This window comes from Elephas maximus, chromosome X (genome assembly GCF_024166365.1).
Source record: "Elephas maximus indicus isolate mEleMax1 chromosome X, mEleMax1 primary haplotype, whole genome shotgun sequence".
NCBI classification, from domain to species: domain Eukaryota; kingdom Metazoa; phylum Chordata; class Mammalia; order Proboscidea; family Elephantidae; genus Elephas; species Elephas maximus.
The window spans coordinates 95,195,870-95,223,682 of record NC_064846.1 but is presented as its reverse complement, the minus strand read 5'-3'; the positions used below and the strand labels follow the sequence as shown (position 1 = coordinate 95,223,682).

Genomic DNA, 27,813 nt, shown 5'->3' with positions numbered 1-27,813 from the left:
GCTCACTAATGCCTAGGGTATCTATGTTTATGCATTCCATTTCATTTTGGCGATTTCCGATTTTCCTAGGCCCATACTTCATACTTTCTATGTTCTTATTATTAATGGATGTTTGCAGCTGTTTCTTCCTATTTTGAGTAATGCCACGTCAGCAAATGAAGGTCCCAATAGCTTTATTCCATCCACATCTTTAAAGTCCACTCTACTTTGAGGATGCTACTCTTCCTCAGTTGTATTTTGGGTGCCTTCCAACCTGAGGGGTTCAGCTTCAGGCACTGTTTCAGACAGTATTCCACTGCTATTCACAAGTTTTTCACTGGCTAATTTTTTCAGAAGTAGCCCACCTGGTTCTTGTTCCTAGTCTGACTTAGTCTAGTCTGGAAGCTGTGCTGAAACCTGTCCACCATGGGTGGCCCTGCTGGTATTTGTAATACCGGTGGCATAGCTTCCAGCTTCACAGCAACATGCAAGCCACCATAGTACGACAAATTGAAAGACACGTCAGTGGAGAGCAGTGCATGAGCTAGTGTCAATTCTTATTTTCCAAAGATGATAAAAGATTACAGTAAACTCTTCAACCTCACCCTGACTTGTTTGCAGGACCCATTTATCTTTTATTCCTGAGCTAGTGTTGCATGATGTTTTTATATTTTCACTTGCTGCCTTCTTTTCTCCCTAAGATTGCCGCCATAGATTTCATGATCTATTTCAGATAAGAGATTCTTTTTTCCTTTTGACCATTTGATTGGACATGAAGACAAGAACATCTTTCTCACCTATTCAGTGAGCCATAGAACAGGACTAGGGGAAGGTTATAGTAAAGTTGGTCTATATTGCCCCAGTCTCTTTTAATCCCTATTCTTTTCTCTGTGGTACTTCTCAGTGACTAAAGATCTTCTATTTTCCAGGTTATTCAAAATCTGCTTTTAAAACAGGATCTGCTTTCAATAATTTATCCTCTAGTGCAAGAATGTTAAATAAATTGTATGTTAGCCCTAAATTATTGATAGTAGCTGTCTGAAATGTTATATTAGGAAGGATTATTGGGCTGCATCCATTTGAATTAGTTGTGGAAAGAAGAATGGCTTTTTAAGAAGGAGGATCAATATTCAATGGCTTAAAGAAAAAGAAAGGTCTTTCCCACATGATAGTCCCAACGTAAAATATTCAGGTCAGAAGGGCTCTGTTCAGCTCCATTTCTTGGAGACATTCCGGTACTTGATTCCCTTTCAAGTCATTGCATTTCAATTTCTTAGAGATTTGCTGTCACCTGTATGGCTAAAGGTGTACAGCCATTATATATGGGTTGCAGTTGGTGGGTAGGGGATGAAAGTGGAGAGGAGAGCATAACCTATGTCTTGAAACCCAGGTCCAGAAATGCCACACATCACTTCCACTCACATTTCATTGGCTACAACTTAATTATTTGGCTGCATAAAACTGTGTCGAAGGCTGAGAGATGTAGTCTAGTTGGGCAGCCACATGTCAAGCAAGAAGGGGAGAATGTATTTTGGTGGGTAACTAGCAGTCTACCCCTCACTAGTCTTAGCAAGCACCATGATTGATTAATGATATGTGCCATGACCTGGGAGAAAGAAACCGTGGCATCCATACATGTTATGTATTAGCTGATCTTGCCTTACATGAAGAGTGAAATCATGTTTTCTCTCTTAGAAGTTTCTGAAGTTTAAACCTAATTCAAAAAATCAATTCAACAGACATTTGCTGAGCATCTCCCATGAGCAAAACACTCTCAGTAGGTTCTCAGCAGGTACAAAAATAAAATGTAGTCCCTGTTTTATCACTTATTGTGGAATCAAAGATTTACCTATCTATAATGGAATTTCGTAATATCATTTACAAAAAGAGAAAATATAGGCTTGGAAAAGAAGGTCTTCTTGCATGTTGGTAGTCACATCACACAGATGCAAGACAGATCTACCTATACATACATGTGATACTATGCAGATGAGATTGTTTCAGAGATTTAGTTAGGAAATGGACAGAGACCACAGTTGGCGGGGCAAAAACTGCAAGCGCTAAGGTGAGAAAGGAACAGAACATAGGCAAAGATTATAAAACCAACTAAGTAGCATAAGTATCTGGCTGATAAACTTATCAGGTAAAACTGCCTACCTACTTCCTAACCAAGCTAACATCTGTTTTGGGCCTCTAGGATATGGGATCTCTTAATACCAGGTCTTTCTGTGCCTGCTATTTTAAACCCTACTGCTATCTTCTGTGTCTTCCCTTACAGGTTTTTTTTTCCTCCAACGCTGGCCGCTCTTCCAGCATTTCTTATTCCAAATATGGACAAGTAGAACATTTTGATGTATGGGGAATTGAGTAGGGATTGGCACTGGAAAGGGGGAACTGAGCAGTGTCCTTGGCTAAATTGAGAATGGCATAAGATAGGGTAGGGGTCTTACTTAGAATAATACTGCTATTTAATAGAATGTACTATTCTTTTTTTTTGCTACAGGGTGGGAACATTCTCTAACATTCACTAGTAAATCTAGGGGATTTTTATAGATCATCCAGCCTTCCCCCTGGTCATTGTACTCCTTATTTAGTGATGCAGGGAAAGAGCAAAAAATAGAAGAGAAGAATAAAGGGACTTCTCATTCCAGACTAGATTTTGAAGGGAAGTCATGGTTGGGGCTTTTCTTTGGCTTTTACCTAGTCTTAGTATATCTAATGATATGACTGTTATATCATTGGGGACTAATAACCAATCCAGTGACTAGGTCACTAAAGTTATTTTATGTGAACTTTGTAAACTCCTGACAGATTATTCTGCTGAAAGTGATGGGATTTACTATTTATTTTGGATACTTTCCAAAGCCAATCTGCTATCCACAGTAATCAGAGGACACTTCCGTTTGGCTATAGTTCAGGTAAGTTCTACACTTCATGCCGTTTCTCAACATTCTGCTACCCAGGGCCATTGGAGTCACAAAATCCAAACTCCAATGTCTTCTTGCTATATTGAAAGCAGAAAGTCCCTTCCATCAGTGGTTGGGTGAACTAATTTTAGTCAGTGCCAGTTACATTCTTCTTGGTTCATTCACTTCCTTTGGAGGCAACAGCTTAGTAAGGTGGGAAGGACAGCTAGAATCTATTTCTATCTTTTTTCACCACTTTTGTAGCTCAAAAGCAACTTTACTCCCCATTGAGACCTGTTCTTTCCAATGGTTATTCAAACAAGAACCGGGTGACAGTAATAAGATGGGAGGTTTGGGATCATAGGATAGTATCATCAAAGGTAATCTAACATCCACCTTTTTCTCATGGTCTTACTACCTCCCTGCAGACTCAGATTTCACCTGCTGTCCTCCCATGTCTACAGTCCGAATGCATGGATTACTAAGGTGGAAACAATCTCCAGGTCTTCAGGAAGTAGCAACTGGGAGTACTTTCACTCAAGATGGGAGCAGCCCAATAATTGGACTCCAGCCATGAATGAGTACAACTAAGAATTTACCTGAGTCTGCCTGCTCCTCAGTTCTCCACTCTTACCCACCTCTTTTCCTGGTTTGTTGTGGTAAAGTGGCAGTCATAACATGGGTATAAAAACAGAAGTAACAATGGGAAAGCGGAAGGGGCAAATAGTACTTTGGTAATTTCAACAGTCCAGTAGTAATGAAGCCTCCGCCGAGGCTTCCCCTGCTCCACCGGGTCTCCCTGCTCCTCTGAAGCCTGCCAAGCCATGGCTTCTAGCTGCAGTTCAGCCCAACCAGGCCGCGGCCCTAACTGCTGTTTGAATTTGGTGCCAGAAACCTGCACGTACATAAACCAGGATTCTGGCCCAGGACCTGAAGAGCTGTGTCCCCCTCAGCCTGATCCTGGAGCTAAGCACTGCCGGAGAGGAAGATATTTTCCAGCACGCCAGGGTTCCCGAGCCTATTTGCAAAGCAAAAGGTCCCTTCCTTTGTAAGGTGACTCAGGGCCCTGATCTCCAAATATGAGCATGGGAGGGCTTGGGGTTTCAGATTTGGGGCCCCAATCCCAGCTCCCTTGGGGTGGGGAGCTCGTGGTCTTTCACTCATGAGGCCCCACGTTGCTCCTTATTTTCACAAACAATAAATTTCCACTTTCTGTTTCCCTTGCAACTGGTGGTGTGGCGTCCATCTTATTTCTATGAGCTAATAGGACAGGATGAGAATTCAGGTTCATTTACAGTAATAGAAGATAAACTAGCTGATTTTTGCTCTGTTCAAACCCTATCTCTCCAAGCTAGGAGGCATGGGGTTGGGGTTTATGAGTGGATGGAGTATCTTCCTACCGTCCTTCAAATTGTCAAGATTGCTGTCTGTTTCAGGCACCAGATTTAGCCACAACCTAGTCTCTGGGAGACAAAGGCTTGTGATTCTCTTACAGAAGATCCTTAATTGCCCATTTTTTTTTTCATGTTTTTAAGAGGAGAAATTTATTAATGTCAATGCCAAAAGGGGACCCCTAAAGACCTCTTCACTTTCAATGCTAGGTTCAGTCCTATCCCAAGTGTGGTGTAAGGAATAACTTAATATGGCCCTTCTAGCCGTGGTCTTTGTGACTCACACAGAATGATTGAGTGGGACTATGCAAATAAGGCTTATGGAACCTGTGATGGTTGGAGTTATGAGTCAACTTGACTAGGCAATGACTCTTAATACTGCATGCTTGTCCTCGATTTTATCTGTTGTGGATCCTGACCTCTACATGTTGATGAGGCAGGATTGGTATAGGTGTGTCTTGAGTCACAGCCTTGTAGGAGGGCGTGACTCAAGTCTCACCCTTACTCAAGTTACACTCTTCCCTGGGGTGTGGCCTGCACATAAAATATATGTGTGGATGACCTGCTTGGTCTGTCTCTCTGTGCATCTGGATCTCATGTCTGGTTCGTGATCGATTGATCTCTGGTTTTTTGGGACTTGAGCCAGAGGTCTAGTGTCTGACCTGCCGATTCTGGGATTCCCTGGCCTCCACAGCCCCGTGGGGCAGTGGCCTATCATCTGACCTGACTCACCAGCTTCCACAGCCTTGTGAACCAGCAGCCTGTGGTCTGAACTGGCAGTTCAGTATGGGTTCATCAGCCCCTTCAGCCTTGTGAGTCAGGAGACGCCTATTTCTGTCCCATGGATTTGGGACTTGCCAGCCCCCACAATCACCTGGCATCAAAATTGGAGGAAGCTAATTAACAACATGCAATAAGAAGATGGGAAACCCTGGTGGCATAGTGGTTAAGTGCTACGACTGCTAACCAAGAGGTCGGCAGTTCAAATCTGCCAGGTGCTCCTTGGAAACTCTATGGGGAAGTTCTACTCTGTCCTACAGGTTTGCTATGAGTCGGAATCTACTCAACGGCAGCGGGTTTGGTTTTGGTTTTGTTATATGAAGATGACACAACCTGGCTTGCTGAAAGTGAAGAGGACTTGAAGCATTTATTGGTGAAGATCAAAGACTATGGCCTTCAGTATGGATTACACCTTAATATAAAGAAAACAAAAATCCTCACTACTGGACCAGTAAGCAACATCACGATAAATGGAGAAAGTATCAAAGTTGTCAAGGATTTCATTTTACTTGGATCCACAATCAACACCTATGGAGCAGCAGTCAAGAAATCAAATGAGGCATTGCATTGAGCAAATCTGCTGCAAAAGACCTCTTTAAAGTGTTGAAAAGTGAAGGTGTCATTTTAGGGACTAAGGTGGTCCTGACCCAAGCTATGGTATTTTCAATCATCTCATCTGCATGCAAAAGCTGGACAATAAATAAAGAAGACTGAAGGAGAATTGATACATTTGAATTATGGTGTTGACGAAGAATATTGTATATACCATGGACTGCCAGAAGAATGAACAAACCTGTCTTGGAAGAAGTACAGCGACAATGCTCCTCAGAAGCAAGGATGGCAAGACTTCATCTGACATACTTTGGGCATGTTATCAGGAGGGACCAGCCCCCGGTGAAGGACATCATGCCTGTTAAATTAGAGGGTAAATGGGAAAGAGGAAGACCCCCGATGAGGTAGGTGGATGGATTGACACAGTGGCTGCAATATTGGGCTCTAGAATAACAATTATGAGCATGGTGCAGGACTGGGCAGTGTTTTGTTCTGTTGTACAAAGGGTCGCTATGAGTCAAAATCTACTTGACAGAACCTAACAACAACTACAACATCTGCATGATCCATTTCCTTTATACGGTCCATGAGTTCTGTGAAATATTGTGGGGAACTATGGAACTCAAATATGAGAGGGAGGGTACTGAGGGAAGAGGGAGTAGTTTATGTTAGAGATGATGGCGTGGTACAGCAGTTTGGAAAAGTCAGACACTTGGGACATCTTTAACATCTGCATCACTGAAACCAGCTTTGTGGTGATCCTTGTAAAAGAAATTATTTGTTTAGTTGGTGTCAGAATGGTGGGTTTCACTGCGACAGCATAGACTCACTGGAATACGTGGTTTTGATAAAAAGGGGATAAACAGGAGAATGATAAAACTTTGGTTTCTGGATAGGATAATAAACACCCACAGATTGAAGCAGCTGTTATATTGCAATCAGTTACCCAAGGCAAAAGCTCTTCATGGGATTTAAGAGGTGTGGATCTAACTCCTGAAGAATTGGCCAGTTGGATGAATATGAAAATACAGAGTGATAAGGAAAAGGCCAGATATACAATTCCTTGGTTTATGTTATCAGTAATAGCTGCAATGGCAGGAAAAAAAGAATGTAGGGGCTGATTTAGCACTGAACTAAGCCCAGATCTGGACTGGTGAGAGCTATGACTGACTGCTAGTCTCAAGAAAGGAAAAAAGATGTGAGAACAAGAAGAAGTTCCTCTATAACTGTTGATCACCACAAAGGTAGTCCGGGAGGGAAGTGGGCAAGACCAACATACTATAGAAAGCGGGGTGGTATAGTGTAAAGGAGTTGCTTCAATTTTTAGATTGGTATATATATATATATATATATATATATTTATCATCAGCTTCTTGAGGAACCGTTACTAAAATGGATTGTGAGAGTGACTAATTTAGGGGCAGTGTCTGTAGTTTTTTGAATGCTGCAGAATGGAAGCGTATGTTTGGGTTGATGCAAGACCCACAAATCACTATGAAATGGTCACAAATGATGATACAAGATTCAGTTACAGAGCAGGTTAACCCAGAGGGGACGGCCAGCCTGGTGGACTGGATAAAATTTGCAGTGAAATTTGTTTACTCTGAGAAGGGAAACTGCCCCTCTCCACCCACTCCGAAATACCCAGTGGAACACTCCAGATGAAGTAGCTGATGTGCTGCTTACGCAGGCCATGCTGAAATAGCTTTATGATGATCATGTTATTTATCCAATGAGTATGCTCCTTACACAGGTCATGGTAGATACAGTAATAAACTGAGCCCTTCTACATGGGCACCCCATGTAACCTTGCTACTGTGAAAAAAAACAACAATTCTAGAAGCCTTGTCAGATCTGTTGGCATAGCTTTCCCACATGGGTCTTACAGATGCAAGAAACAAGGGTGATATATATGAAAATGGGAAGAGACAATAGGGAAAGAACTTACCCCAGCAGGACAGAGATTTTTAGATGGTTACTAAGAAATAGGAAACATTATAATTGCCCAGTTCCACTCAGGTTGTTAATTTGCAACAATATAGCATACCTGGTTGACAAAAGTAGATTACTGCTTTGATTAAAGACATGCTAAAGGCTAGAGTATTGGTGCCAACAAATTCTCTGTGTAACAGCCCTTGTCTGACCTGTAAAAAATGCAGATGGCTCATGGAAGCTGACAGTAGACTATCCAGGCCCTAAATAGTGTCATCTGTGGCTTCAGCTGTTCTAGACATGGTATCAACGGTGCAGAAAATACAGCAAACTAAAGGAGCCTGCTTGCAAATGCCTTTTTCTCCATACCAATCTCAGAAAATAGCAGGCCTCAGTTCGCTTTCACATGGGCAGGATCTCAACTTACGTTCACTACATTGCCACAGTGTTACCTGAATTCACCAGCTTGCTGTCATTGTTTGGTTAGAAGAGACTTGGGGTGGATCTCAAGTGTAATGATAGATTACATTGATGATATTATGTTAATATCAAACACCTAAGAACAGGCTAGAGCTGATTTGAATACAGTTGTAGCCCACAGGACCAACAAGGTTGGCTAACAAATTCAGCAAAAATCCGGGACACTGCCCAAATGGTGATATTCTTGGGAGTAACTCGGTTGGAGCCACCGATGACATTTCACAGGCAACAAAGTATAAGCTGTTGTTGCTACCTACCCCCAAGACTAAGCAAGAGGCCCAAAACGTTTGGATTTTGGAGAATGCATATTCCATATCTGGAATATTGCTGACTTCTATCCATAAAACCACTCAAAAGAAAACTACATTTGAATGGGGACCAGAGTAACAGCAGGCTATGTCTGAATTACAAAAAGAAGTTTCACTCTGCCTGCCTTTAGGCCCTTATGATCCACATTCAGACATGATTTTGGAGGTATCTGCCACACATGTTTAGGCAGACTGGAGCTTATGGCACAGAGCTGAGAATGCCGCCCTACAGCAACCACTGGGATTCTGGACTAGAAAGTCTCCAGATGCTGCAACACAATGCATGTCATTTGAAAGACAATTACTCACCTGCTCTTGGGCATTTAGACTGCCTCAATGACCGAAAGACATAAAATCATCATGAGACCTGAAATACCCATAATGTCTTGGGTGATGTCAGAGAATCACTCTAATAAGTAAGGCAGTGCCCCAAATTGTCCCATAATAAAATAGAAATGGCTCATACAAGAACAAGCTACTGGGGGCATGCAAGGAGGCAGCCACCATATCCACGAGTGGGTAGCCTCTTTTCCCATAGGTTCTACCCTGGAAACACCTGAGAAGCTCCCAGCGTCCATTGCTAGGTAAAAGGTGCTCTATGAACAACTTTCTGCTGACCAGCAGAAGGTTGCTTGGTTCACAGATGGCAGTTCCAGAGTACGTGGACTACATGTAATGTGGAAAGCTGCTGCATTGAGACCAACAGGTGGACAGACTGATTGAAGAAGGTGAGAACAGGTCAGCCCAATGGGTTGAACTGCATGCTGTCTTCCTAGCTGTGATGGAAGAATTGTGCAACGGTGAAAGCTCATATATTTGGATTTTTACTCATTTAAGGGCAGTGTCCAATGGCCTGGCTATATGATCAGGCAAATGGGGGATGGAAAATTGGACTGTTAGGGGAACACCTGTGTGGGGCATGAACTTATGGAAATCACCTTGGGAACTTACAGGGCACATCAGAATAGGACATGTCGATGCCCATCAGAAAAACACTGTTCTTGGATCAAAAGGCAATTGGAATCAGCAAGTGGACCTGTTGGTATGCTCACTTGAGGTGGCCATTTGGGTCCATGAAATGAGTGAACATGCAGGTGCTGCAACAATGCAGACATGGGCTGAATCTAGACACATCCCCCTTGCACCCTCTGAGGCACAAATTGCCAATTAAGACTGCTGTGTCTGCCAGCAAGAAAGACAGAGGTTGTACATGGCTTTGGGACAGATTCCCCAGGGGAGGGGGAAGTCCTGCATATAGCTGGCAAGTTAATTACATTGGACAAATGATGCCGGTGGCACCAGGTGGCTACAAATGGGTCCTCACAGTCTAGCACTTGCTAGACTGGTCTTGCTACCAGCAATCTGGACTAGCACAACAGCTGAACCTCATGTCAGCTCCTTCCCAAGGTGGAAAAGATTGGGTAAAAATATATGACAAATGAATGGAGGGAGAAATTTTAGCTGAAGGTAAAGGAATGAATAAATGGGTTATGCAACGTGTAACCTAACGGCACTGGGGTTTTTAACCTAACATTATGCTGATACCTCCAGAGAGACTCAGAGCAAGGGAATAATCTTCTCTCAGTTAAATTTTATTAGAGGCCAGAAAGGGTAAAGGCAAGACAAACTATTGGAGTACCTGACCAATTCAGATGGACACCTGCAGCATACCTGAATGACTGGTATCTGAATAACTGCACCCTTAGGACTCTTTTTCCCTACTGAAGGACTAACTGTTAATGACTGCTTTGCGATGGTAAAATGACTCAAGTAGGGAAGGGTCAATGGCTAGAAGAGCCAGGGGGTGGCCTGTGGTGTAATGAATTACTTAATATGGCCCTTCTAGTCAGGGTCTTTGGGACTCACACACAATGATTGAGTGGGACTATGCAAATATGTAACCTGTGATGGTTGGGGTTATGTGTCAACTTGGCTGGGCCATGATTCCCAATATTGTATGGTTGTCCTCCGTTTTATGCATTGCGGATCCTGACCTCTACATGTTGATGAGGCAGGGTTGGTATAGGGTGTGTCTTGGGTCGCAGCCTTGCAGCAGGGCATGAATCAAGTTCCACACTTACTCAAGTTACATCCTTCCCTGGGGTATGGTCTACATGGAAGGTATATTGCGGGTGACCTGGTGGGTCTCTCTCTCTCTGCTTCTGGATCCTACCTTCAGTTCATGATCAATTGACCTCCAGTTCTTGGGATGTGAGCCAGAGGCCTGCTGTCTGACCTGCCAATTCTGGAATATGCCGGCCTCCACAGCCCCATAGGTTGGCAGCCTATCGTCTGACCTGATTCATCATTTTCCATAGCCTTATGAGCCAGCAGTCTGTGGTCTGAAATGCCAGTTTGTGTTCCTCAGATCCTGCAGCCACATGGGTCAGAAGAATCCTATGCCTGTCCCAGGGATTTGGGACTTGCCAGCCTCCACGACTGCATGAGCTATTTCATTTATATGGTCCATGAATTCTGTGAGATGTTGCAGCGAATTACAGACAGGAGGGAGAGTACTCTGAGGAGAGGGAGTAGTTTACGTTAGAGATGATGGAGTGGCACAGCAGTTTGGAAAATTTGGACATTTGGGACATCTTTAACTTCTGCCTTATAGGAACCAGCTTTGTGTTCATCCTTATAAAAGAAATTATTCATTTACCAAGATTAAAACAGTCACCTTAAACTAGAGCTTCTTCACTGTCAGTGATTGGGGTTCACTGCATTTGGTTTCCTATTAATTACTAAAGCACGGTTTGCTTGGTAGTCCCCTGCATTTGCTTTGAGTTGAAAGAATATAATTCACACAAAGAGAAGAGGTATACAAAGACTTTAAGTTTCAAATCTTGTCCTTGTTAGGAAGGCTCACATATTTTCCACAATTCTTTCACCTAAATATAATCTATCTGTCCTCTTGGAACCACATAGTTACAACCAGTAAAAATGGCAAGTTTTTCCGAAGAAGTCCAACATGACCACATGTATAGGTATAGCTTTAGGATCATTAGCAAATTGTGGCTTGCCCAGGGCTTTCTGGCTTATCGTTTAGGACAATACGGACTCCACGTGTTGTCACACCCCCAATCCAAATAGAAATCCATTTATAAAAATTCTACTTCTACCAGTCATTAAAAAATAAATAAATAAAACCCCTCTGCCACTGAGTCAATTCCAGCTCTTAATGACCCTATAGGACACAGTGCAACTGCTCCACAGGATATCCAAGAAGTGGCTGGTGGATTCAAAATGCCAGCCTTTTGGATAGCACCCATAGGCTTAACCACTATGCCACCAGGGTTGCCACGCATAAGACCTAATTTACTAAGCCAAGTTCAATCAGAAAAGTGGCCCTATCCATTTCAACCATATACATTTGAAAAAAAAAAACCCAAACCCGCTGCTGTCAGGTTGATTCTGACTCATAGCCACCAGTAGGACAGAGTAGAACTGCCCCATAAAGTTTCCAAAGAGCGGCTGGTGGATTTGAACTGCCAACCTTTTGGTTAGCAGACAAACACTTAACCACTGTGCCACCAGGGCTCCTTTGTAGTTAAATGAGTATGATGATATACAGCATTTATTTATTTTTTTTTATATGACAAGTACTATTATGCTTACATGCATTTTCTAAATTTAAACTTGGCTACAACACTATGAGGTAGGTACTGTCATCTTCCTCATTTTACTGATAAGGAAACAAAAGCAAAGAGATTTAGTGACTTGTTCAGATTCAATAAGTGGCAGCACCAAAATATAAACACAGGCAATATGATTTCCAAGCCTGCTCTCAGAATTACTATACACCCATCCTTTGGATATTCCCTGAGGCTTTGTCTCCCCTTAAGTATAATGGCATGAAGTAGTCCACTGGAGAGTAGCTATGATTAGGGAGAGCTGTGCCTAAATGGAAATTACTTATAATCCAAACTCATTCCTGATCAGAATGTATCCCTTTTGTCATAAAAAAGTGCTATCATAATAAATAGTGAGAAAAGCACTAGTCTAGAAATAAGTGACCTTAGATCTAGGTTCACCTCAGCTATTATTTTGGACCGTGACATTGAGCAAGTTATTTTATTTCTCTGGGCCTTTGGTGCCTGATCTTTATTGTGTTTATTTATACAAACAATTTTAATTACTCTGTTGGTAATTACGTGGCTAAGACCTGATGCATGAAAATAAAATTCAGTGAAATTTAGTTAGAGGGAGTAAAACCAGCACACTATGCAGATGAAGACCAGTTTGTCAACCTTCAAAAAGTAAAATCTAAAAGACAAAGGGGGATTCGCTCTAGGTCTGCAATATATGTTTTGTTTTGTTTTTAATTTATTAATTGTGCTTTAGGTGAAAGTTTAGAAATCAAGTCAGTCTCTCCTACAAAGAGCCATACACACCCAGCCATGCATTCCCAGCTATTCTCTCCCTAATGTGACAGCGCACTCCTCCTCTCCACCCCATATTCCCCGTGTCCGTTCAACGAGCTCTTGTCTCCCTCTTCCTTCTCACCTCGCCACCAGACAGGAGTCGCCTGCAGAGTCTCATGTGCCTACTTGAGCCACGGAGTTCACTCCTCACCAGCATCATTGTCTGTCTTATACTCCAGGCCAATCCCTGTCTGCAGAGTTGGTTTCAGGAATGGTTCCAATCTTAGGCTATCTCAGTCAGACCATTAAGCCTGGTCTTTTTATGAGAATTTAAGATCTGCAACCCACTGTTCTCCTGTTCCATCAGGGATTCTCTGTTGTGTTCCCTGTCAGGGCAGTGATCGGTGGTACCCGGGCACTCAGGCTGATGGAGTCTCTGGTTTATGTGGCCCTTTCCGAAGTAGAGAAGATATATTTTCTTTAGTGTTTTAGTATTGAAGTAGAGAGAATATGTTTTCTAATGTTTTAGTATAACTGTATAAGCTAGTCTTTGAAACGTAATTACTTGCTCTGGAATCTGTCCCACGATTGTTCCTTTGAAGAAAAATAAGGTAATCAATTTTTTGTCTTTGATTAAACTATGTTCCTCTCCCAGGGGGCAAAACACACAGGACCAAAGTAGGTGAACGAAACTCAGATCCATCTTGTGACTGAAACCAGGATGGGGTGAAGAGACTTGCAAGACTCCAGGATAGCATGAAGAGACTTGCAAGACTTCAACAATAGATCACTTTATCATTATGTCCACCTCAAAGAACAATCAACATTCCTAGAAATCTCTAAGCCCTGACCTCCTCCCTATAAAACCCTCCAGTTAGCCCTTTAGAGTTAGACAGAAATTTAACCCCCTCTGTCTCTTGGACATCGGTATTCAATAAAGGCCTCTTGCTGCATACGTCCTCCTGTCTCAGTATTGGCTTTGCGGCAGGCGGCTACATTTTTGTCTCTTGGGCTCATGTTTACCTTGCGTCTTTGGTGTTCTTCATTCTCCTTTGCTCCAGGTGGGTTGAGACTGATTGCTGCATCTTAGATGGCTGCTTGCTAGCGTTTAAGATCCCAGATGCCTCTCACCACAGTGGAATGCAGAATGTTTTCTTAATACATTTTATTATGCCAATTGACCTAGATTTCCCCTGAAACCATGGTCCCAAGACCCCCCTCCCTGCTATTCGGCCTTCGAAGCTTTTGATTGTTTCTTATAGAATATAAAAGTGGGGCCACCCAAAGGTACCCCCTCACAATCCATCCTGCCTTTGACATTCTTCTATGTAACTCTTCTTCTAAAGAGTTTTTTTCATCCTGCCTGCAAAGTCTACTTGCAATTTTTTTTTTTTTTTACTGCCAAGATCCCCAGAGAAGTGAGGGGTTCTATCTAAGTAGTTAAAAAAAAAAAATAGGTACCAGTAAAACTACTGTAATCCAACATTTATTTCACATCCTACTTTGTCTTTCTCCTTCCTTTCCTTATACCCCCAAGTGATGAAACCTTTTGCTACAGCACTCAAAGAGGGAGGTACGATTTTTGACTGAGTACACAGGGGAGACAAACTGGAATGGGGAAAAAAATCACCACTTGGAACATGGGTACTGGGAAAGACTGTGGAAAACCTAGAACCTACTGTTGGTTAAAAAAAAAAAAAAGCTCAAAATATCAATTTGTCAAGCGAAAGGAAGCAATATACCCAAGAAATTAAAGGTATAAAGCCTATTCCAATGGTTCCTATGGTATTCCATTTTGCATAAGCCCTAGAAGCTGTCTTTCAATTGGCTTTGACTAACTCCCTTCGACTTTGTGAGAAACTTGTCCCTGAAATTAGCAATTTTTCTACCATCCAGAGTGGAATGGCTAGCTCAATTTTAGATCCCGCTTAAATTGTCCAACTCTCAAATTGAAATAAGAGTTTGCCTAAGTCTACCAGTCCCAGAGGATCCCTGGTGAAGTGGTGGTTAAAAGCTAGGCTGCTAACCAAGAGGTTGACAGCTTGAATCCACCAGCTCCTTGGAAACTGTATGGGGCAGTTTTACTGTCATATAGGGTCCATGAGTCAGATTCGACTTGATGGCAATGGGTTTGGTTTGTTTGTTTTTGGTTACCAGTCCCAAAACCATTATCTTTTCAAAAAAGAAAAAAAAAAAAACCCGAGGGGATAAAAGTAACTTCTCTTGCCTAAGGGGAGAATAGTAAACTGATAGAAGGCACAAGTTAAAAATGTGTGGGTATGGCCTGGCATAAAATAACTGTTAAATACAATGCAGTGACTACCCTATAGAAAATAGAGAAGCTGAAAAATATTGGCAAATGTTTTCACATTTTCTAAATATTCTTGTTGCCCCATTAAAATTGCCTTGTCTGCGTCTGGGGTCTTAAATGCTAACAAGCAGCCATCTAAGATGCATCAATTGGTCTCAACCACCTGGATCAAAGGAGAATGAAGAACACCAAGGTCACACGACAACTAAGAGCCCAAGAGACAGAAAGGGCCACATGAAATAGAGGCTTACATCATCCTGAGACCAGAAGAACTAGATGGTGCCCGGCCACAACCGATGACTGCCCTGACAGGGAGCACAACAGAGAACCCCTGAGGGAGCAGGAGAACAGTGGGATGCAGACCCCAAATTCTCATAAAAAGACCAGACTTAGTGGTCTAAGGCTAGAAGAATCCCGGCGGTCATGGTCCCCAAACCTTCTGTTGGTCCAGAACAGGAACCATTCCTGAAGACGACTCATCAGACATGGATTGGACTGGACAATGGTTTGGAGATGCTGATGAGGAGTGAGCTACTTGTATCAGGTAGACACTTGCGACTATGTTGGCATCTCCTGTCTAGAGGTGAGATGGGAGGGTGGGGGGGGTTAGAAACTGACAAAATGGTCAGAAAAGGAGAGGCTGGAAGGAGGGAGCGGGCTGACTCATTAGGGGTAGAGTAAATGGGAGTATGTAGTAAGGTGTTAAATTTATATGTGACAGACTGACTTGATTTGTAAACTTTCACTTAAAGCACAATAAAAATTATTTTTTAAAAAAAATTGCCTTGTCTGACCTTTCCTCACTAACCAAGAGACAGTGTTTTTCATTTCCTCTTCATCTGCAAAGTACAGAAGCAATTTTGAGGGCCAAATGAACCAAACACAACGTGTAAGTGCAGCACATATAATAAGGAGACTGAAGTCAGAACCCCTGAGGGAATCGGAGCCACGGTGGACATCAAAGAATAACTTCAGGGAGAAGCCTTTCCTCACCAGCCTCGTGTTCTTCCCCACGTACTCTCCCGCTTTATCCCACACCCAGCTTTGCAGGAAAATGGAAAAGCCACCTAGGACTAACCCAGCGCCCTAGGACCATCGCAGTTCAAAACCAACACCCCAAGATAATGGGTCAATATTGCCAATGAAAACCCTACCAATCACTAATGACAAGAATTACTAACACAAAACGCAAGAGCTCTTTAGACTTTCAGATTAAAAGCACATATACTGAATGGTTACTTGGACCAAAACAGCTTAAAGCCATCTTCCAAAAATGCTCGTTGCCACTTGTGAGAAATACTGCTAATTGTGAACAAAGCAGTAGAAACTCATCTACAAACACTGCCCTGGGTTATATGCCTGTGAAATTGCCATTTTAGCATTTGGGTATTTAGTCACTCAAAAACCTATGAATACCAAAGTTCCCTTTGCCTGCTCAAGGGTTGGGCCTGTTAATTAGTACTGTGGTTTCCTTTTTGCGTGTGCCCTACTTCCCACAACCTTACAAATAGCTCATTTATGTTCTATTTCTATTCCACCACTGCTCAATAGTTTTTTGCTTTTTTCATTTTTTATTAGGCTCGTGCTTCTCAATATATCTGACCAAAGTATGCAGTTGTACAAAATAAGACCTTAAATCATTTACTCGAACTGGGTGACTGTAAAAGAAACTTAAGGTACTGTGGTTGGGAAAGGATAGACAGTGAGAAGTTATCGAAATACAAAGGTTTAGAATGGTACATTTTATTTTACGTTAGACAACAAACTCCACAATTTGTCTCAGTTGTGACATACATATGGCTTTTGATAAAGGTGAAGTTATTTGCTTGCTTGGGGTTGGGGTAACATGGGCAAAGGAAGCAAAATAGCTTATTCGAACCAAGTTCAAGATCTCAGGTTGAGTTTGGAACACACAAACACCTGTCGTTACCTACAAAAGTAAAGCTATAAAAACATTTTAAGTTCGAAGTGCTTTTCGGCAGTCATCCATGCTGAGTAAGATTCTTCAATCTTCAACACACTCAGGGTCAATGGAGATTCTAGATTTCACATCAGTTCACTAGTCATAGGGTCTTCCATTTATCTTAGAATTTTGGCAGAGCTTTCCTTTGAGGTAGAAGAGTAGAGAAGTCATTTCCTTTAAAAACGGGTTTGTTCACCACAACTTCATTTATGCAACAAAAATAGACAGTAACATGCCCTCTTATTCTTGTTTAATCAGTAGTGGTAGTCTTATGATGCCAGAAACTGCGAAAAGAAGGCTTTTAGTTACTTCTCCTTTCTACTTCCCAATAATGCACTTCCCACCCCTATCTGAAGAAAGGGGTGTTACCAAATCCAGCAGATACCACATTAAAAGCTAGACATTATTATTTCAGATGTATCTGATGCTTAACTAAAAATGTACAAAGCAAAAACTAGAAATATTACCCCCAAATCCTCTTCAATCATTTCCTCCATCAATTGTCCATTGTCATTAATCTGTTTCCTCCTCCATTTCTGGATGTTATTGTTGGCTTCTTATGTGAAATAACAGTTTTGATGCTTTGAAATTACGTATGAATTACAATGAAGCTCTCATCCTTTGCAGTGAATTTTAACTTCAGTCAGTCTTAAGGCCACCTTACGATGAAGCGGTCACATTGATTCAATTAATAAATTCTACTCCCAGATAAATCAGGTTTAATTGATAACCTTTCAGACAAAACTAGTTATTTCTCAAAAACTTATAAACAAATGAGGATCAGAGATTTTGTCTTTGTCTCAGCAATGACCAGAGTTATTGGGATTTCTTTAAACTAAAAAAAACAACCTCAAGTTAGACCTGGAGCTGGTAATGCTCTTAAGATCAACCCAGAACAAAGGCTGGCTGCCCTTAGACAACAGGTTTGACCTTTTCTTTCACTCATCCTCCTAGCCCACCCTCTTTGAGTGATTTAAAAATAGAAAAGGTCAAACCCTTCTTGGGCCTAGTTGAAAGAATTTTTTTTTTAGTCATGTTTTTGCTCCAATTTTTGCCAATTATTTCCAATTTTTATTTTATTATTCACACCTTAAAACTTAAGCAAGTAGGGTAACATTTTTAAGCTGTTTTCATCCCCTGACACTACGCTACTCATAACAAATTCTTCGGCAGGTTTTGAAAAGAAGGCAACATTTCTAAGGTGTAAGTCGAGAAGCTATTGCAAAGGAGAAGTCATGTCTCCATCTCCAATTTTATGCTGAGATTGTTCCTGAAAGGGACCTATTTTGGCATATACTTTTTGTCAGCAGATAGAGGGAAAGTAATTGAAAATAGACAAAACTTGTAAATGTTTTTCTAAATTAGTTGTGGCCTGAGTATGGGGTATTGGTTCCCTGAGTCTGGTTTGGGAATTTGTTATCATCCCTCCTTCTGCCCAATAGTGGTTGCAGCCATTTTTTTTTTTATGAGGGATGGGTCAGAAAAAATGAAGTTTGTAAGGAGGGTTCTTGCAACTTAAGGAGCAAGCTCAGTATATAACCCAGCTACCTGCTTACTGTAGTGGCCAGAGTGGTAGAAGAGATTTGGAGTAGAAATTAAACCGTGCCATGTTAATGAGGGACTAAACTATGCCCGTAACAAGAAAACAGGCCCTAAGGAAAGTTTTACAAGAGCTCTGGGATGGTATACATGTTTTCATCTTTGGGGTCAACTGAGAATCTAGTAAAAGGTCTTATACTCAATTAAAAAAAATACTTGCATAATGAATAAATAAATGATCTTTCATTTATTTTGTCTAGGATTTAACATAATGCCTTGATATAACAGGTATTTCTGTTTGGTGAAAAGAATATCACTCCATTTCTTACTTTTTAATTTCATCTCCAAGTCAGACTAAGTGCCTTTTTGACCAGATCTATTTCATCTGGCATCACCTTCATTGTTTGTGTGAATTCAGAAAATAAATAAAAGCCCTCCACTGTTCCCCCTCTACAAAGCATGCCAAAGAGGCGATCTATTTAATCACACCTTCTCAGTGTCTTTCATATCACAGCTGTTCAATAAATTTTTTTTCAACTAAAGCAGTCCCTTATTAAATTTGTTCTTGTGTTTTCACCATAAGCTTCTGTGAGATGCAGTGCATTTGGCTCTAGGTCTCTTAAATCTTTTCATTCTCAATACTTAGGAGCAGTACTTTATTGAGGTTTAATCAATACATTTTTACTAAATTTAATAAATGTAAAAAAGAATTCCCTTTATTGCTCAAGTGTCTTCCTGACTCTAAGCCAGGCCAATCAACATGAAAGCCAGCTGTTTCATTTTGAGTCTAATTATAAACCATTTTTAAGTTAAAGAATGAAAGAACAAACCCTTAGCCCTTTTACTGTTCTTCTGGCTTTAAACCAGGCCAACGAAAAAATAATTTGGGGCTTCATGGAACTAGAAAAAATATTTTCATTTTGTGTTAAAAGAACCTTGCCTTTTTTTTTTTTTTTAATTCTCCAAGGCAAGACAATGAGTCTTCTAGACCAGACCTACTTAACTACTTCATCTAGCATAGTACCTTGCAGGAAAACAGCCACTGAAATATTCACTGAATAAACAAAAGATGTTTTCCTGTCTTAAGCTGTGATCAGTAATCATTAGATTACTTTTTAAATTAGATCAACTTCTAGACTACGCCCATCCTCAGGACCTAGAGTAGTATATTCCACATAGAAGATGCTTTGTCAAATGAATTAAAAAGCAAAGCCGAGCCCTTTATTTTTACTCCTTTACTGTCTCTAGGCCAAGCCAAGGTGAATCTACTCACCTCCATCTTCCATTTAGGACTGGAAAACCACAACCCGTTTCTATTCTAAAATTTTCCTCTCTTAAATTAGGCCAAGGAGCAAGTGGCATTCCAGGCCAGATTTTATCTCTTTATGTAGCTCAGTATTTAGTACACTGCCCAGTACATTGTTAATTGATACAAAGAGATCCAAATCCATTTTTCCCGTATATTCTCATTAACGAATAAGCTTAGTAGTGGTTAAATGACTTTAATCTGGATCTCACATCTACTAATTCATCTCCTCCTGTGAGCATGCCATAATGATAAAATCGTTTTTATATCCAATGGTATACACAGTTCTGAGCCTCACAGCAAGTAATCAATATTCATTCATTAAGCCAACAGTTAATTCCTTATGTCTGTATAGAACAGTAGGCTTTGTAAATTCACACAGATCTTTGTTGTAGGCTCAATGATGATAATTTTTGTACCCCGTTTGTTATCTCTGGGGATAAGAAATACTAAAAACAAAAATCAACACTTATTCAGCAGACATTACTTATATATGTGTAGCAGTTTACAACTTATTGATTTTACACATACGATCTTCTACTACCCAGGATACAATGTCTAGCAAGGAGGCTGGCACATAATAAAACAATCACTATCCATCCTTACACTCATCAGAAATTTAATACTTTACATATTATATTCAGTGTCTAGTTAACAATTCTTCCTCAAACCTTTTTTTTTTTTTTAATACTTTTTTTCCCCCAGAGTATACTGGTAACTGAGATACAATTTTATAAACTTACTACTTGGCACCAAATAAAACCAATAATTATATTTATATGGTGCTCTGTTTTATTTTTTTTTCTATTTTATAGTTTAAAACATGCTAATATTTCCTTATTCTCAGCTGTGGGCACAAGAAATGAGTGGGCAGTGGTTAAGAGCTCGGCTGCTAGCCAAAAGGTTGACAGTTTGAATCTACCAGCTGCTCCTTGGAAACCCTGTGGGGGCAGTTCTACTCTGTCCTATAGGGTCTTTATGAGTCAAAATCGACTCGAGAGCAATGGGTTTGGTTCTTTTTTTGGTTTTTTACATTACCTTTCTCATTGTGGTTCAAGCATACAATGAGAATTCATTTTAGCTCCAGTGCCTGCTATGTACTATTAATATTCATTTGTCAAATATATACGACCTGGTCTTTGGATAATGATTTACCAATTACAGAAAACTTGCCTCTTATTACTTGGGATAATTAGTAATCATAGAATCAATCCACAGTACCCAAGACAATGGCTGGCACAAAAAAGGGGATGAATATTTATTTATTCATAAACATGTACTCCATTAGTATTTGTATAGTGCTTTAGTTTACAAAGCACTTTAATATGTATTTCCTTTCTGAAATCTTTAATTCTATAACGAGAATATATATATATTTTTCTCTCCTTGGTATAACTAGAGTCTAGTATGGCATCTGGCATCTCATAGATTATCACAATAGATTAATCCTTAATATTTTTAGTATATTTTATGCTTTAAAAGCAGTTTCCATGTTTTTTTTTTCTTTTCTGCTATCTACAATACTGTAAATCTTTTTACTGAAAATCATCATAGTAGCAGAAAAGTGTTGGACACTGATATATATTCATTTACCCAACACATAATTCCTTAAGTCTGCATAGTGCTACATACTTTTAACAAAGGAATTTTCTATTCATGCTTCCTTTAATCTTTGTATTCACAGTGTCTAGCACAAGCGAATTAATAGGTAATCAATACGCATTCATCAAACACTGAAACTCATTCTTTTTTAAGTGCTTTATACTTTGCAAAGCAAGTTCACATATATTTTTCCTCAAGTCACCCGAATGTGATCATAAATAATTTTGCATCCCCAGTGCCCTAGCACAGGGACAGGCACAGAGAAGGAAATTAATATTATTCAGCACATAGTCCTTGGCACATACATTAGGGGTTGGTAAACTATGGCCCACAGGCCAAATCCGCTTGGCTGACAAGCTAAGAATGAATTTAACATTTTTAAAAAATTGTAAAAAATGAATATACAACACAGACTATGCAGCCTCCAATGCCTAAAAATATTTATTACCTGGCTCTTTACTGAAAAAGCCTGCTGACCCCTGATTTACGTAATGCATTACAGCTTACAGGGCACTTTCAGATGTTACCTGTGCCTGGTTGCCAAAACACTATTAATGAGAATGCCTTGCTTTCCTCTCATGTTTTAGTCTGAAAAGTGTTTTCATATACATTATCAATCATTTAAACCATCTTCCCACATAGAAGGGAAAAAGAAAATTCAAGAAAAGGATTGAACCTGCTAAATAGCCCCAATTTCTCTCACCTTCAAGTCCAGAGGTGGGTATTAAACCCAGATTGGCACAGTCCACCTATTTGGCCACTACCATGAGCAGGGAGTTCAGGCTGTCTCCTCGGGGACTCACTTTGTCCTAGGGCCAATCACCCTTTCTGTAACCATTATTAGAAATTCAAAATCTCAAGAATCCTGCTCTTCCAGGCTCTAGAAAGTAAGGAGTTGTTGGCTGGTGCTTCTTAGTAGGTTAGCACATCTGGGTATTTCTTGTTTAAGTTCTTCTCAGTGGCTGAGAGAATCTCTTCACACTGTCTCTAGATAGCCTGGCATTTTTCCCCCCAACAGCTTATGCTTTCCTCTTCCCATCAGCTTAGGGCTTCTGAGGAAAAGGGAGGACTTAAATACAATGTCACCTATATGGATGCTTGCTCCTGAGAGTAATAACACAATCCAGACTAGATATTGACTGGATATTGGTATGTCTGTCAAATGGAGAGGTGACGAGAGATATAAGTGTTTAGGAGGGGGAAAAAAAAAAACCACTTTAGAAAAATCTAGTGAGTAGTTTAAAACTAAGATAAGAAATGGTTCAAAATATTCTCTCAGGGATAATATCACCAATTTTTGATGTTGTCCTCAAGTAATGTTCCTTTAAAGTAATCACATCACAAAAGGACATTAAAAAAAAAAAAGTGTTTAAATGGAGATAGGAGACCAGGAAGGGGAGAACTACAAATGTTCAAAAGTAGGGGCTACAGCAATAGAAAAGAGCTGAGAAAAGCTAAGGTTTAGGTTCTCATAATGGGATTTCCTCTGGTCTTGGAGCTTCTATACTGAGTTCTAGGTCTTGGGTCTCTAGCTTCCTGCTTTTGCTCTTGAGTTGTCTATTTTCCTTGGGCCTCCTGTTCATCTAGGGCCATAGGTCCTGGGCCTTTTGTGTATCTTGGGCCTTCCATCCAAGGTCTTGTGTATCTTAGGTCTCAGTTCTTGGACCTTCCATGTGTCCTGGCTCTTGGTTCTTTTACGCATCCTAGCTCTCAGGCCTTCTGTTTAACTCCTGACTTGAGCCTTACATCAAACTCTGGCCACCTTCTGTACATCTTGGCTCTCTGGGCTTCTGTCGGTTTCAGGGCTAAGGCTTCATTTTCCTTGGGACATGGGCTTTCTGTTTTAGCCCTTAGATCTCAAGTCTCAAACCATCTATTCGTAGCTTCCCATCTATTTTGGGCTTTCTGCCTTTTGTTCTCCTTCAGTCTTGGGTTTTACTTCAGTTTAGGGCCTTGGGCCTTCTTTTCGTCCTGGATCATCTCACAGGGTAGCGTGGCATAAGGAACAGCTCTGCAAAGCATTTTGATAGCTGACACTCTGCACCTAGTGGAAAGGAGCTAGGAAGCCCCTCTGTCACACGCACATACAGATGCACAGGCACAAAGAAATATCTGAGAGAGGATTACATGAAATCAAAGAAGAGGACATATAGACTCACATGAAGAGGCTGAAATACTGAGAAGACAGTAGGAAGGGAAAAAAGCAGAGAAATACAACACAAGAGAACAGGGAGACGAATGCTGAAATGGAAAAATGACAAAGAGCAAAGAAACACTAAGACACACAGAGAAGGAAAACAGAGAGAAAATGGCCCAAGAGAGGCAGAGAGGAAATGTGGAAAAGAGAAATGATAGGTATAGAGTAGAAACAGCAGAAGGATGGCTAGAATCAAAAACAAGAAGTCAAACAACAGAGGGGGTAACAAACAATCAGGATTCACAGAGAGAAAAAGAGAGGTAGGAAGAACAGGAAAAGAGCAAAAAGAACACAGCACGTGACTCAGCAGACACAAAACAAGTGAAAAAAGGCCAGATAAAGGAGAGTAAAGAGAAGAAACAAGAAAGTGAAAAACACAACAAAACACAAGAGGCACATCTAAGACAAAGCACAAACCACACAGCTCTTAGGAACAAAAAGAGAAAATGAAACAAAGGCATGCATGGAAGAAAGTAGCAAGAGAAATAGTTAAGACACACTTAACATACAGAAGAAAAAGCAAAGACACTCGAGGAAGAAATAGACAAGCAAAGAAATACTCACATAGGCGTGAAAGAGATAAGCAAGAGAGGGAAAAAAGCCAAAGAGACAAGATAAAGCGAGGCGCTAACAGAGGCACAAAAAGCCATCACAAAGCAAAGACAACAAAAGAAAACCAAAAGGTGCCATTAATAATCATAATATTAGTACCAAACCCCAAACCAAACCCATTGCTGTTGAGTCAATTTTGACTCATAGTGACCCTATAAGACAGAGTAAAACTGGACTATAGGGTTTCCAGGGAGCTGCTGGTAGATTCAAACTGCCGGCCTTTTGGTTAGCAGCCTGGCTCTTAGCCACCTGTGCCACCAAAGGTCCATTACTAGTACCAGTACTATTTATATTACTACCAATAATAACAATAACAACAGCAACCACCAACACACATTTCATCTATTTATAAACTTCAACCTTACAAATTTCTTACATAAAACCAAAACATACCAACTCTGCCTGCCACCAGATGGTATTAGTGGTTACTGTTACACTGTGTCAAATGAATTTATGAAACTTCTTGTGTTACCTTTTACTTACCATGGGCCAGACATTATACTAAGCACTTTACATACATGACTTCATTTAACCCTCACAAAAAAGATAAGTCTAATCAGAGACTAATGAGTAGCAGACAGAATTTATACAGAATGCCTGACTCTAACATTCGGCTACAAATGCTTTCACTAGGATTTCCATAAGAACCAAATGAGATGTCACAGATCAGTGAATATTATAATAAAGGGCCCTTAGATAGCATCTAGTCAATCTCCTCATTTTATAGCTTCACTTTTTCCCTCATCTGTATCTTCGTTGTTGTTGTTAGGTGCCATCGAGTTGGTTCTGAATCATGGCGACCCTATGTACAACAGAACCAAACACTGCCTAGTCCTGCGCCATCCTTACAATCATTGTTATGCTTAAGCCCATTGTGGCAGCCACTGTGTCAATCCATCAATCTAATTGGGGGTCTTCCTCTGTTTCGCTGATCCGCTACTTTATCAAGTATGATGTCCTTCTCCAGGGGCGGATTCCTCCTGACAACACGTCCAAAGTATGTGACATGCAGTCTTGCCATCCTTGCTTCTAAGGTGCATTCTGGTTGTACTTCTTCCAAGACAGATTTGTTCGTTCTTTTGGCAGCCCGTGGTATATTCAATACTCTTCTCCAACACCACAATTCAAAGGCATCAATTCTTCTTTGGTCTTCTTTATTCATCGTCCAGCTTTCACACACATAGGAAGGGGGGCAATTGAAAACACCATGGCTTGGGTCAGCCGCTCCCTAGTCTTCAAGGTGACATCTTTGTTTTTCAACACTTTAAAGAGGTTTTTTTGCAGCAGATTTGCCCAATGCAATGCATCTTTTGATTTCTTCACTGCCGCTTCCATGGGTGTTGCTTGTGGATCCAAGTAAAATGAAATTCTTGACAACTTCAATCTTTTCCCCGTTTATCACGATGTTACTTATTGGTCCATAAGCCCATTGCCCGTTGCCGTTGAGTCGATTCTGACTCAAAGCGACCCTACAGGACAGAGTAGAACTGCCCCGTACGGTTTCCATGGAGCGCCTGGTGGATTTGAACTGCCAACCTTTTGGTTAGCAGCCGTAGCACTTAACCACCATGCCACCAGAGTTTCTTTTATTGGTCCAGTTGTGAGAATTTTTGTTTTCTTTATGTTGAGGGGTAATCCATACGGAAGACTGTGGTCTTTGATCTTCATCAGTAAGTGCTTCAAGTCCTCTTCACTGTCAGCAAGCAAGGTGGTGTCATCTGCATAACGCAGGTTGTAAATGAGTCTTGCTCCAATCCTGATGCCCCATTCTTCTTCATATAGCCCAGCTTCTTGGATTATCGGCTCTGCATACAGACTGAATGGGTATGGTGAAAGGATACAACCCTGACACACACCTTTCCTGACTTTAAACCATGCAGTATCCCCTTGTTCTGTTCAAACAACTGCCTCTTGATCTATGTACAGGTTCTTCATGAGCACAACTAAGTGTTCTGGAATTCCAATTCTTCGCAATGTTATCCATAATTTGTTACGATCCACACAGTCGAATGCCTTTGCATAGTCAATAAAACACAGGCAAACACCTTTCTGGTATTCTCTGCTTTCAGCCAGGATCCATCTGATATCAGCAATAATATCCCTGGTTCTGTGACCTCTTCTGAATCCAGCTTGAATTTCTGGCAGCTCCCTGCTGATACAATGCCACGGCCACTTTTGAATGATTTTCAGCAAAAGTTCTTGCATGTGATATTAATGATATTGATAATTTCCGCATTCGGTGGGACGACCTTTCTTAGGAATAGGTATAAATTTAGATCTCTGCCAGTTGGTTGGCCAGGAGGTTTCTTCCATATTTTTTGGAATAGACAAGTGAGTACTTCCAGCGCTGCATCCCTTTGTTGAAACATCTTAATTGGTATTCCGTCAATTCCTGGAGCCTTGCTTTTCACCAATGCCGTCAGTGCAGCTTGGACCTCAACTTTCGGTATCATCGGTTCCTGATCATATGCTACCTCCTGAAATGGTTGAACATTGGCCAATTCTTTTTGGTATAGTGACTCTGTGTGTTCCTCCCATCTTCTTTTGATGTTTCCTGAGTCATTTAGTATCTCCCCCATAGAATCCTTCACTGTTGCAATTCGAGGCTTGAATTTTTTCTTCAGTTCTTTCAGCTTGAGAAATGCAGATCGTGTTCTCCCCTTTTGGTTTTCCATCTCCAGGTCTTTGCACATGTCATTATAAAATACTTTACTTTCTCTTCTCAAACCACCCTTTGGAATCTTCTGTTCAATTCTTTTACTTCATCATTTCTTCCTTTTTCTTTAACTACTTGGCGTTCAAGAGCAAGTTTCAGAGTCTCTTCTAACATCCATTTTTGTCTTTTCTTCCTTTCCTGTCTTTTTAATGACCTCTTGCTTTCTTCATGTATGATGCCCTTAATGTAATTCCACAATTCATCTGGTCTTCAGTCATTAGTGTTCAACACTTCAAATCTATTCTTGAGAGAGTCTCTAAATTCAGGTGGGATATACTCAAGGTCGTACTTTGGGTCTCATGGACTTGTTCTAATTTTCTTTGGTTTCAGCTTGAACTTGCATAAGAGCAATTGATGGCCTGTTCTGCAGTCAGCCTCTGGACTTATTCTGACTGATGATATTGAGCTTTTCCATTGCCTCTTCCCACAGATGTAGTAGATTTCATTCCTGTGGATTCTGTCTGGAGAGGTTCACCTGTATAGTCACTGTTTATGTTGGTGAAAAAAGGTATTTGCAATGAAGAACTCTTTGGTCTTGCAAAATTCTACCATTTGATTTCCGGCATCTTTTCTATCACCAAGGCCGTATTTTCCAACTACTGATCCTTCTTGTTTCCAACTTTCACATTCTAATCTCCAGTAATTATCAATGCATCCTGACTACAAGTTCTATCAATTTCACACTGCAGAAGTTCGCAAAAATCTTCCAATTTCTTCACCTTTGGCCTTAGTGGTTGGTGCATAAATTTGAATAGCAGTTGTATTAACTGGTCTTCCTTGTAGGCGTACGGATATTATTCCATCACTGACAGCATTGTGCTTCAGGTCAGATCTTGAAATATTCTTTTTGATGATGAATGCAATGCCATTCCTCTTCA

At 40.7% G+C, this 27,813-nt stretch overlaps 1 long non-coding RNA gene across 10 annotated transcripts in view; it reads right to left on the bottom strand.

Moving 5' to 3' along the window:
• Nucleotides 1-16,703: 16,703 nt before the first annotated feature.
• Nucleotides 16,704-27,813, bottom strand: part of LOC126069693 (uncharacterized) — a 33,848-nt gene continuing 22,738 nt past the window's right edge. For 5 of the 10 annotated variants that reach the window (XR_007515996.1, XR_007516004.1, XR_007516005.1 and 2 more), the window contains exon 8: nt 24,040-24,234. This is a non-coding gene — a long non-coding RNA (uncharacterized LOC126069693). The other 5 variants (XR_007516002.1, XR_007515999.1, XR_007516001.1 and 2 more) reach the window with 5 other exon arrangements.